The following is a 13,800-nucleotide window of genomic DNA, read 5'->3' as shown; positions in this document are numbered from 1 at the left end:
AAAACACTGGACAACTTCAAAGTTTTCAAAACTCATGAAAAAACCTAAACAATTCTTTTTCTTTCTGCTTTCATTCAACTTACTAATTGTGTCTACTTTTAATCTTAAAGAATGAACTTCTCCAACACAATTACAACCTTTAAAGCCACAAAGAATCACAAGCACATATCAAGTATGATAAACCATACAATTCCAAGTTCAATCATCACTGTCTGGTGCCTCATTCACATAACTGTAACTTAATCATGTGCCCATGCTGTGGCAAATTACAAGTATCAATGCAATACTTACAATATTTCGTTTATGATGATATATACAATAAAATAATTAGATTATATATTTCTCATTCATTAATACCTCTGAGTATTATACTTATCAACATTTTGGTGCCTTTCACTAGCAAAGGTTGCTTAATCTGCAGTCATTTCATCAATATTTCACAGTCATGTTCTTTACTTCAACAACACTGTTGCAAATGTTTCCAAACTTTACACCCATAAAGAGCCAGTTGTTCCTACATACCATTGCAACAATATACGAGTCAGACAACAGTCCATCCACTGTCATGCCTGGTTAAGCACTGAGAGTGGGACAGAAGCATAAAGTAAACCTAATCCTCAGGATGAGAGAGGTATCAGGTTCAGCTTCTGGACTGAAGAATATGAAAGTCATGATCTTTGCTAAAAGCAAGATACAAAAGACTTACCTCACATAACTATTTTATACAAAAAACAAATATCTCAATACATATGTCAAGTGCATAACACAACTGAATAAATTTGTGATGGTAATAATCAACACGTCAAACAAATCCTCATTAATTTGTAGTGGACAAATAGGTCTGCATAAAACAAACAACCTTATTTAACAACAAAATTGAAATTCTCAATGACCATAATCCTCTAATAACATAGAGAAAACTTACAGTTGGCCTAAGAAGGACATGAGCAAAGTATGAGGGGGATGGGAAAAAAAATAAATGAGTCTGACATAGGGGGATCAGTAAGCACAGATTCTTGAAGTGTGAAGCAGAGGTAAGCTTTGTATATCTACTTAGGGGTTGGTGGCTGACTACAAACTGATTTGGAAGGGAGGGTTCTATCTATCTGTATCTCCAATGCCTGTTCCAACTGGAACTCCCTCAAGGGGGTGGCCACGATAATAGTCTCTCCATAACTAGTGAACTCCAGTGCTGCTTTTTAGCCTTTAGTGCCTCACCCTTAACAAGCCACTGACAGAGGGCAACTCTAGCGCAGTGTTTGCAGAGACTCCCACCTAATGTTCCTCCAGACTAATTCTACCTAATGCTCCTGCCTGCTATTTGTATCTAATGTTTCTACCAACTACTTCCATCTGCAGATGCGGTCCTTCTTCATTTGGTCCTGGCACTACCTTATTAAAATGGAATATGGTGATCAAGTATGAAAAAAATCTATATAAATATATATATATATTTTCATACTTGGCCACATATATTTTTTCATACTTGATTGCTGTTTCCTGTGTTTGCAAGGTAGCAACAGACAAAGAAAGGCTGCATATCTGTTCTCTACCTGTCATGTTTAATGCACCAAAACCACAGCTCCCTATCCCCAACCAGGCTTCACAGACTTTTCCATGATTTACCCCAAACAGTTCACATGCCCTAGTTAAGTCTATTGACAGCATATTGGCCCCAGCATACCAAATCATTCCAATTCACTCCATTCCATGCATGCCTTTCACCTTTCAGCATGTTCTGGCCCTGTTTGCTCAAAATCTTTTTCACGCCATCCTTCCATCTCCAATTTGATCTCCCTGTTCTCCTTGTTCCCTCCACCTCTGACACACATATCCTATTTTTCAACCTTTCTTCACTCATTCTCTTCATATGTCCAAACCATATCAGCACACCCTCTTCTGCTCTCTCAACCATGCTCTTTTGATTACCACACATCTCTCTTACCCTTTCATTACCTACTCAGTCAAACCATCTCATCACATATTGTCCTCAAACATTTCATTTTCAATACACTCACCCTTTTCAACACAGTCTTTTCTACAGCCTATGCATCGCATCTCTTTGATAATGTTCGGAACACTACTCTCAACCATACCCATTTTTACCCTCCCAGACAACAATCTCTCTTTCCACATATTCTTCAGAGCTCCCAGACCATTCACCCCTTTACTCACACTCTGACTCATTTCCACTTCCATGGTTCCATTTGTTGCCATGTTCACTCCCAGGTATCTGACCTTACAATCACATTGCAACATCCTGACACCACAGTAACAAAATTAAACATGCTGCACAACATTTCACACTTAGAACTACAGCTTATCCAGAAGAAAATGGCTGCATTTCTACGCACTCTTTTAACCCAAAAAAGACTTACACCTTCCAGTCACCTTGAATGGGCAGTTTCTCCCATTGTAGAAAAATAACCTACCATTCTTGGCATCACATAAGACACACACAAGACATTCATTACCAACACCAATAACACAAACATAAAAGCAAAACACAAACTAAATGACTTCAGAACACCATCTAGCACCAGATCAGGACATGATGAATAATCCCTCAACCTCTAACACATTCAATTAATTCAGTTCACTTTCACCTATGTCTTATCTACCCGGTCTTCCTCCCTCTCAAAAGCAATTACAGTAAACCCTCGGTTTAACAAATTAATAAGGTAGAGGGGGTGTCCATTAATGCCAAAAGTCCATTAACTCAAAAATGTAACCTATGGGCCATTTTTCAATACAACAAACAATAAAACAATCAACAGTTCACACGCTTTCTTTTTAACTTCTCTATCACGTAACAGCAATTTGAATTGTGAGCATTGCAAAATTATACTTAATAAATAATGTCACAATTCTCTGTTTACAACCTGACCACACGCTAGCTTGAGGCAGACTGAGACCAAAACAAAGCGAGTATACCCCAGACTACCAAAAACAAGCGTGATATGAAATGCATGTGGTGCAGCTCTTGAGATTTTCTAATTTTCCAAATGTCTTTACAATTATTATCACTTAATGTATTATTATTTGCCAAGTCCATTAAATCTGAAATCCATTATATCAGGGTCCATTAATTTGAGGGTTTAATGTATAACAAAGCTGCATACCACACAAACAGAATACTCAGAACAATCATAAACACTCAACACCTTCACACTAAAACAAAGATCCTCCCAATACAGACCCAACTCAAAATGCTTAGCACCTAATTCTAAGCAACAGTACTACACATAAACCACTCTATAATTACAAACAAACACCAAGTAGAAATAAAAAGCTCACTACTGCCTCACACTTCAGTAACTTCTACTCGCAGATTCCACCACCCTCCAACAATACAATACTGATAAAATGAATACACACTGACAATACCTAACAAGCACTAAACAACCAATCTCCCAACTCAGTTTTAAACTCTACCCCACTAAACATATACCCACCAGAAACTATATCCCCTAGAAAAACTCTAAGTCACACTCACCCGCTTGAGTTTTGGAAATCACCCATCAACACAACCTACAAATACTTTCGTCATATTCCAAGACCTTACATACCCACAACACAACTCACATAAAGAAGGTAATGAGCACATACTACTCAATAGCCCTATAATCCCTGCTCATGAATGTATATGCAATGTGACAACACTTTATGACCTGTGGTCCCAATTGATGGATGTGGCCAGCTTCCTAGGAGCTGTGTAAGAATCATAAGGATAGAAGGGACTCCTGGGGCAGGAAGCAAGTAAGGATAGGTATTCTGTATAATTTGAAGAACAGTCTCATTATAGACCATATCACTCCAAAGGCATCCCTCACCACCACATCCTTAAACAAGTTAAACACCTTGGACATATGTGTCAGAGGTGGAGAGAACAAGGAGAAGTGTGAGACCAAATTGGAGGAAGAAGGATGGAGTAAAAAGGATTTTGAGCAATCAGGGCCTGAACTTAAAGGAGGGTGAAAAGCACGCAAGGAATAGAGTGAACTGGAATGATGTGGTATACTGGGAATGACGTGCTGTCAATGGATGAACTAGGGCATGTGAAACATCTGGGGTAAACCATGGAAAGGTCTGTGGGGTCTGGATGTTAATAGGGAGCTGTGGTTTTGGTGCATTACACATGACAGCCAGAGACTAAGTGTGAATGAATGGGGCCTTTTTTGTCTGTTTTCCTGGCACTACTTTGCTGAAGCAGGGGGTTGCAATGCTGTTTCCTGTGGGGTAGGGTAGTGCCAGGAATAGAAGAAGGCAAGCAAGTATGAATATGTACATGTGCATATATGTATATGTTTGTGTATGTGTATGTATACGAGTATATGGTGATATGTATAAATGTATGTATGGGCACTTATGTATATATCTGAGAATATGGGTGGATGGGCCGTTCTTCATCTGAGAGCACCGAAGAATGTGTGGAGAGTGAAATAATTATCTGGGAGGGGAGAAATGGGTATGTTTGAAGATATAATAGTTCCAATAATGTTGTACGGATGCAAGGCATAGGCTATAGATGAGAACGTGCTGAGCAAAGAAGTGTATCTACAGGTATCAGACTATGTGGAGCAGTAACCCAAAGGAACACTATATTCTGAATTAGTTAAAATGAAGCCTATTATCACCATGCACCACTGTATTTACGGAATATATCAGGCAGTAATGATCTTAATGTATATTTGTAACTAATCTTATATTCTTCCATAATGGGCAAGTAACCGTGCTCAGCTATTTAATGTTAGTTTTTGTCATGAAATCTATCCATTTTGTATCTAATTTAACTGTTTTTGCAATCACTTAGTTATTCTTTACCCTGACTGTATTCCGAGTGCCACACTCAATATCAGTATATATGGGCTATCCTCAATGAAATTAAAATGTATAATTTGCCAAATACAAGAAATCACTCAGTCAATCAATCCATACTGTCAAGACAGCTGGTCCTACTATGTTCCACCTAAGATAAGCTGATGGACTACCTCAAACATCTCTTCTATACACCATATATCTAAAGATAAGCTGATGGACTACCTCAAACATCTCTTCTATACACCATATATCTAATCTCCATTTTTCCACATCCCACAATATTTGTCATTCTCCACTGCCTCACACTTTTAGTTATTTTTCTTTTTCGTCTTTTTTGACTCAAGGCTTGACTTTCATTTGGACGAATATTCATGACTGGAACCTTTTGTTACAAAAAAAAAGGAAAAGAGATAGAAATGTAAATAAGAGATTATCTGCAGGACAAATACAGAAAAGGAGAATATACGATAAAATCTTCAGAAAGAGGACAATAGCCAAATACAGGAGGAACAGATAATATGGCATATAAATATTGGTGATGTCTACAAAATCAGATATGTTCTCATAGCTAATTTAGACCCAGGTATCTGTCATTTCGCTCTGCTCACCCACATGTGGCCTGCTGGCATACAATCTCTCTTTGTCACACATAACACTTGACAACACTTAACTCACACAGCTCATTCTTCATAACTAGCTTTTTCCTGTGGTGAATTCTAAGTGCTAGCCCTGCCTTCTGGCAAAATGGTAGCAGCAGTAACAGATAAAAAAAAGTCTGGATGAACATTAGACTGGAGCATTATAGGAACATTAAGCAAAAGCAGTAGGAAGAAACATTAGGTGGGAGTAATAGCTTGGAACATTAGGTAAAAATGGTCAGTAGGAATATGAGATTATAGCCTCAGAAAACACTGCACTAAAGTTCCCCCCTATCAGTGATCTGTTAAGGGTGAGGCACTAAATGCTAAAAACCAGAACTGGAGTTTACCAGTTATGGAGACTTTTGCCATGGACAACCACTTGAGAGAAAAAGCTTCAGAGATATATATAGGCAGATATATATGTAGTACCAGTAGAAACTATACACTCAATAAACTTACTACAGAAGGTGAGAGTGCAGGTTTAACTACTATAATGATGAACATAAACTATAGCTTGGCACCTATGTGAGGTTTTCATAGCTTCTATTGATTGTTGGAGGAGTTCAGCCACCAATAAATTATATAAACTGAATTACGACACAACTGGATCTGTTCCACACGAGCAGATTCTTGTATCTTTATAAACATCTGAATTCACCCTTTAACTCTTAGACCATATACCTCTCCCTTAAAACCATACCACTATCCAGTTATCTATCATTGAAACAAGTTATGAATTAAAACTGATAATCCCACCCTCTTGAATTATTACTTACAGTGGCATGAACAATTCCATGAGAGAACTGAGATCATAAGCCCAGAACATGTGCATCATCTTTCATGGACATTACTTAAATACCAACATGGAACGGTATGGGAATCTAAACACATATCAAACTAGAAATAATATCGAACCACAGTTAAGTCTGCATGACAGAGAGGAAATAAGTGTAAGTGAGGAGTGCTGTGCTAAAAGAAAAGTGAGCGACTGATTTATATGAGCACATACATGCATACAGTTGCATATGAGATATTATTATAGCAGAATTATCGATATATTCCTTACCAGACAGTGACGAGCTTTTGAAACTTTACGTCCTCTTCTACTGTCCACTCTCAAGCATCCCACAGGCAATTGTCTTCAATCACTCATCACATCTCAATGGCAACGTCAATTAGCAATGCAGGTATTTTCACAACACAGCCGTTCTGTCCACTGAAACGTGTAATAATTCACATATGTATCAGTAAAATGGAGGAGGTAGGAGATGAATAATGTACGAAGTGGAGGGCAAGGTACCCAGGCGGGACTGAAGGAGGCGCTGCAGCAGACACACGGTCAGGTGATCCTCACATCTGACCTACTGTCACTCGACACTACAACTGTAATATGAGCCTCTACCCACGCGGCAGACATTCACCACACTCGCAATCATACACTCCTTTCCAGCTACTCACAACAATATTTCCCTGTAAGAATATTTGTCAGTTAAAGGGCCGCACACCTTTAACCAGAGATGAATTGTCAAGCTTTGTTTTCCTGCAGTCAGGGGTGCCACCTGCTGATCAAGGCCGACCAGGCATCCCAACTGAACCACTTCAATTAAACTCCGAAATTTACCTTCTTGTTCATGTTTTGCAGATACAAAAAAACAGACAGCAATGAAGCCTTACATCAATCTATGAGATTTCGAAGAGGAGAATGCCAAAGCTAGGTATACTATATTGTGGTAGTTTACACATAATAAATAACTAGTTTGGACGATACAAACTGGTCAAGTTTCACTTGTGTACTTTCAACATTGACCTCTTTAAATCAATAGCACTTAAAGGGTTTCCTCACTATCCTTCGCGGGCTGTCTAAGCAAATTAAATCATATCTACTCCGTTTTACAAAATCATTATTCAAGGTGACACTTCAGTAATAATAATGAATGATGAACATTATTACTTGAAGTGGTGAACAGCTTGGCAGTTGCAGAGGCTACTAGTTACTGTCCCTTTTTGACTGGTTAGTTGTTTACGATTTAGGCCTATCTACTGAGAGGGTCATTAAGGCCGTCAATCTAAAATCATAACTACTATCCTAAATTCTTTTGTTTTTTACAAAAATGCTTAAGATGACTCTAGACCACATACACTCACAGTGTAAAACGACTTAAGATGTACTATTGAAAAGATGAATAACTTCTAATTCAGTTTTATAAAACGCAAGGCTCAGAAGATAGGTCAAAAGTAATGATTGGCTACACAAATATTATGGCGCAACAAACTTGTAACGTGAAGATATACCGTCTTGTGAAGAGCAGGGCAGATGCAAGGGAGGCAAAGTGCTTTAGTATGTACGTGAGCAGTAATGAAGGAGTGTGCAGTTGTGCAAGACGGAAACGAAAAAGTGATTCACAGGCAGAGATATAACAGCAGTGAAGATATGCTTCTGCGCTCATATGATAAATGAACAGAGAGAATATCGTGCTTAAGACAGATATATCATTCACAGATACCTATCCAAGGGATAACGGACTGCGTAGAAGTGAAATGAATGCAGTCTGGTAACAGATAAACGTATGAACGTCGATATGTATCCTTATCTCATGTAAAGAAATGGAAACAGTTAAATAGATCAACTTTGCATCTATTGACTGTGGGAGAGCACGCGACAGTCCCCTCACGAACCTATTTCACTTTTTTTTTCATATCAACGGGGATGGCGAACCTTTGAAATCATGAAATTAAGTAGCTTCACATACAACGGACACAACAAGATCATTCACTAGCAACTATTTGGTTTACACTCAAATTGTGAGGAAATTTGCTTTTCAAAAGTTTAAGATACAGGTATAATGTATTTCCTATGGTCAAACAAACAGCAAGTTTAGATATGTAACTAAGCTTCTTATAAATTGCAGCAATGGGTACATATAGTGAGTTACTGACATGTTCAGAATAACATTTCTGTGCTGCGGCGTAATTTACAAATTACTTGTTTATCAAAAGCTGCTCCATTAGTGAGATCAGTGACGGAGCGTCTTATTCTTTATTTTCCTGTGAAAATTAGGGAAGGAAAAGCGGGCGATGCAGGTTATGAGGCACCAAAAGGCTCTCCTCTCGAAGCTTTCGATTAGAAAACCGGACATACAAACCAGCACATACAGTAATGATATAAACCGTTACGTTGAGTTCTCTCCTGTCATCCTCCCTATACCTTGGCAAAGGGTCTAGAATGAAAATAGTGTAATGAAACCATATATTTTCCTGAAATCTCTGCAAACTTAGTATAGTGCTGCTTGTATGTATTTATTCGTGGTGGGTCATTCATCCTCACTGCAATTGAGTATTCGGTACTTAAATTAGTGACAGAAACTGAATATAGCAGTCATATCGGTCACAATATAACAGCATAATATGAAATTAAAAACAAAATGGATTTGTATACCAAGCCACAGCAGACCGGGGACCGCAAAGATTTTTTTTTTAAGCTATTCTGGTTTAGCTATTGCCTTTCTCTGCACAAGTTCTCATCTCAAGGTCAGTATTATACGGATGATGTTGAGATTCCAAGAGATAGGAAAGACAAGTTGAATATCTGGCGTTAGCCAGAATAAAATTCCTGAAGTCGGCGGCACCAGGTAGGGACACCTACTGCGGGCCCCCTGTCCAGGCTCGCCCCAGGGGAGCTCCTCCAGATCGCCCCTGCAGCGGGGCCCCCGACTCCCTGATAGAACCTGCCGAAGCTGAATAAAACTATCTAGCACAAAAAAATTACAACAACGGAACATAGGAAGGTGTTTCTTCCATACCGTCACAACCCTGGAGTCACTCGAACCCTCATCCCGACCATCTGGGAAGTGTATGTTAAACTTCTTCTGCCGGGAATATGGTATTTTCGTCCAGTGTACGATAACTGTAACAAGAAATGTACGTACGTTTCTTACTGCAATATGGGAGAACCACAATTTACTTGGTATTCAAGGGTTATTTGCCTTAAAACTGTTTTAATGCCAACTATTAACATCCTCCAAACTTCACTTCTGATATGAATTCATGTCGAGCGCGAGGTATATCCAGCGAGGGCAGCACCTCGCATCAGGCCTGACCACACACAATTGTGGTGAGATTCCTCTCACTTTGAGGATATACGTTTACATTACTCAAGTTATTCCACAAAATTAAACACTTAACGTTTTCACAAGTTATGATAGTTTTGAAGTATGGCAGGTGGAGCGCATAATACTACGCTAATTTTACTCTTACTACTTTGGTTTCTTAAAACTTGGCATTTCCCTTAACCACACAAGGTCCTACAGAAGGGAACCGAGAATGTATAAGCAAAACGATACTTGTTCTCCACCATAACTACTTTTATCCTTACGACACAACTTATGCCAACTTCATGTTAAGTATTTAAAAACGACACTGAAACCAATCATGGTCTACTGAAACCAATCATGGTCTACAATGTGATTAGTTTGATTCATTAAAGGTCAATTGCAGTTTTAGCTACAAATAACTAGATATATTTAGAAAGTGACCTGATTACGGTTGAAAACAAATAATCCAAAGGAACAGCCCCGCAGGATATATCAACCAACGGACATAAGGTTGACAACCTTACAGAGTTAAGGACACAACCTCCGCTTTATTAACCATCGAGGATTTATGAACTTTCAGTTCACTTCCTCCATGTAGCAAATGTGTACCCTGGTGTGGTGTGGTGTGACAGTGAACCCAGTTGAGGCGTGGATTCCTATATTGGCCACAACGCTAGTAAATCCTTTGCTGGGTTTCTTCCAATGCTTTTACAATATTATATTTTTTTTCTTTTTTTTTTGCTTTGTCGCTGTCTCCCGCGTTTGCGAGGTAGCGCAAGGAAACAGACGAAAGAAATGGCCCAACCCACCCCCATACACATGTATATACATACGTCCACACACGCAAATATACATACCTACACAGCTTTCCATGGTTTACCCCAGACGCTTCACATGCCCTGATTCAATCCACTGACAGCACGTCAACCCCGGTATACCACATCGCTCCAATTCACTCTATTCCTTGCCCTCCTTTCACCCTCCTGCATGTTCAGGCCCCGATCACACAAAATCTTTTTCACTCCATCTTTCCACCTCCAATTTGGTCTCCCTCTTCTCCTCGTTCCCTCCACCTCCGACACATATATCCTCTTGGTCAATCTTTCCTCACTCATTCTCTCCATGTGACCAAACCATTTCAAAACACCCTCCTCTGCTCTCTCAACCACGCTCTTTTTATTTCCACACATCTCTCTTACCCTTACGTTACTTACTCGATCAAACCACCTCACACCACACATTGTCCTCAAACATCTCATTTCCAGCACATCCATCCTCCTGTGCACAACTCTATCCATAGTCCACGCCTCGCAACCATACAACATTGTTGGAACCACTATTCCTTCAAACATACCCATTTTTGCTTTCCGAGATAATGTTCTCGACTTCCACACATTCTTCAAGGCTCCCAGAATTTTCGCCCCCTCCCCCACCCTATGATCCACTTCCGCTTCCATGGTTCCATCCGCTGCCAGATCCACTCCCAGATGTCTAAAACACTTCACGTCCTCCAGTTTTTCTCCATTCAAACTCACCTCCCAGTTGACTTGACCCTCAACCCTACTGTACCTAATAACCTTGCTCTTATTCACATTTACTCTTAACTTTCTTCTTTCACACACTTTACCAAACTCAGTCACCAGCTTCTGTAGTTTCTCACATGAATCAGCCACCAGCGCTGTATCATCAGCGAACAACAACTGACTCACTTCCCAAGCTCTTTCATCCCCAACAGACTTCATACTTGCCCCTCTTTCCAAAACTCTTGCATTCACCTCCCTAACAACCCCATTCATAAACAAATTAAACAACCATGGAGACATCACACACCCCTGCCGCAAACCTACATTCACTGAGAACCAATCACTTTCCTCTCTTCCTACACGTACACATGCCTTACATCCTCGATAAAAACTTTTCACTGCTTCTAACAACTTGCCTCCCACACCATATATTCCACAGCCTGTTGAGGCAATTGACTTCTAAACTTCAGGCTAGACTTACTGTTCTGAAGAATGAGACATAATTGAGCATACAAAATCTAAATTGTAGCGTTCGTCTTGAATATTATTATTAAGTCGGTCGCACATTACTATGCTGCAGTAGAGATTTCTTACTCTAATTTCCAATTATAGTTCTCTACTCCATTCGTATTTTATAAATCTGAATTCGTAGAAACCCACACAAAGATTTATCGCCCAATGATCTTCACGTATTCACTAGCATTTGCTTTTGTCACAACAGTAGATTTTTAACCCAGTCTCACTCTATAAAATCAATCGTCAGCAAAATCCTATTAGGATGTGTTTTGTCGATCTACGATGAACACTTAACGCTAACCTTTGTACAGTTCACCATCACCTATTACGAGGAAACATATTGTTCGTGAAACCTCCCCAGAAAGATAGTGCGTCCATCACAGGCGTGATAGCTTTGCATTGGTTTATGTATCACTCTAGTGTCATTTTAACACCAGGCCATCTGGGAATACAGTATAACATTATGATCTTGCATCTTAGATAATCTATATTTCCTTCAGTAGTTCATGGTATAGACCCTTATTTAAACTTTTTATACACTTTACAGCAACATTAATTTGTCTTGCAGGACCGTAAATACTGTACGGAAACCTAAATGTTTCATGAGCACATTGTCCCAGGTCTGTTGCAGCAAACCAGTTTAGGTTTCTTGGGAGGTTTGGTGCTCACGTATTATTCTTGACGACTTGCAAGGAAAATAAAGGACCAAGTGAAACTTAAATGCAACTTTCAGTAACTTATGAAGCATAAATTTCATGGAAAAGTGCTACTCTCCTGTTACTGACAACTCCAAACGTTTTGAATTTTTACTCTTACCATACCATATATGTACTTTATACATTCTCTTTCAATTCTAAATATGTAATTTATATTTTCTTCCATACGGCATATATATATATATATATATATATATATATATATATATATATATATATATATATATATATATATATATATATTCCCTGGGGATAGGGGAGAAAGAATACTTCCCACGTATTCCCTGCGTGTCGTAGAAGGCGACTAAAAGGGAAGGGAGCGGGGGGCTGGAAATCCTCCCCTCTCGTTTTTTTTTTTTTTCCAAAAGAAGAAATAGAGAAGAGGGCCAGGTGAGGATATTCCCTCAAAGGCCCAGTCCTCTGTTCTTAACGCTACCTCGCTATCGCGGGAAATAGCGAATAGTATGAAAAATGTATGTGAGAAATACTTAGAAAAGCAAATGGATTTGTATGTAGCATTTATGGATCTGGAGAAGGCATATGATAGAGTTGATAGAGATGCTCTGTGGAAGGTATTAAGAATATATGGTGTGGGAGGAAAGTTGTTAGAAGCAGTGAAAAGTTTTTATCGAGGATGTAAGGCATGTGTACGTGTAGGAAGAGAGGAAAGTGATTGGTTCTCAGTGAATGTAGGTTTGCGGCAGGGGTGTGTGATGTCTCCATGGTTGTTTAATTTGTTTATGGATGGGGTTGTAAGGGAGGTAAATGCAAGAGTCCTGGAAAGAGGGGCAAGTATGAAGTCTGTTGGGGATGAGAGAGCTTGGGAAGTGAGTCAGTTGTTGTTCGCTGATGATACAGCGCTGGTGGCTGATTCATGTGAGAAACTGCAGAAGCTGGTGACTGAGTTTGGTAAAGTGTGTGGAAGAAGAAAGTTGAGAGTAAATGTGAATAAGAGCAAGGTTATTAGGTACAGTAGGGGTGAGGGTCAAGTCAATTGGGAGGTGAGTTTGAATGGAGAAAAACTGGAGGAAGTGAAGTGTTTTAGATATCTGGGAGTGGATCTGTCAGCGGATGGAACCATGGAAGCGGAAGTGGATCATAGGGTGGGGGAGGGGGCGAAAATTTTGGGAGCCTTGAAAAATGTGTGGAAGTCGAGAACATTATCTCGGAAAGCAAAAATGGGTATGTTTGAGGGAATAGTGGTTCCAACAATGTTGTATGGTTGCGAGGCGTGGGCTATGGATAGAGATGTGCGCAGGAGGATGGATGTGCTGGAAATGAGATGTTTGAGGACAATGTGTGGTGTGAGGTGGTTTGATCGAGTAAGTAACGTAAGGGTAAGAGAGAGGTGTGGAAATAAAAAGAGCGTGGTTGAGAGAGCAGAAGAGGGTGTTTTGAAATGGTTTGGGCACATGGAGAGAATGAGTGAGGAGAGATTGACCAAGAGGATATATGTGTCGGAGGTGGAGGGAACGAGGAGAAGAGGGAGACC

General features: G+C 39.6%; 1 protein-coding gene across 3 annotated transcripts in view; it reads right to left on the bottom strand.

Moving 5' to 3' along the window:
* LOC139761476 (lysosomal-trafficking regulator-like) overlaps positions 1 to 7,024 on the bottom strand; it is a 174,209-nt gene extending 167,185 nt beyond the window's left edge. For all 3 annotated transcript variants that reach the window (XM_071685719.1, XM_071685720.1, XM_071685721.1), the window contains exons 1-2: positions 6,968 to 7,024; positions 6,529 to 6,678 (exon numbers count right to left, since the gene is read on the bottom strand). The gene's annotated coding sequence lies outside the window, so the exon portion shown is untranslated. The remainder of the gene's footprint in view (positions 1 to 6,528; positions 6,679 to 6,967) is intronic.
* Positions 7,025 to 13,800: the final 6,776 nt, after the last annotated feature.

Source organism: Panulirus ornatus, chromosome 40 (genome assembly GCF_036320965.1).
Source record: "Panulirus ornatus isolate Po-2019 chromosome 40, ASM3632096v1, whole genome shotgun sequence".
NCBI classification, from domain to species: domain Eukaryota; kingdom Metazoa; phylum Arthropoda; class Malacostraca; order Decapoda; family Palinuridae; genus Panulirus; species Panulirus ornatus.
This window is presented reverse-complemented; position numbering and strand designations above follow the sequence as displayed.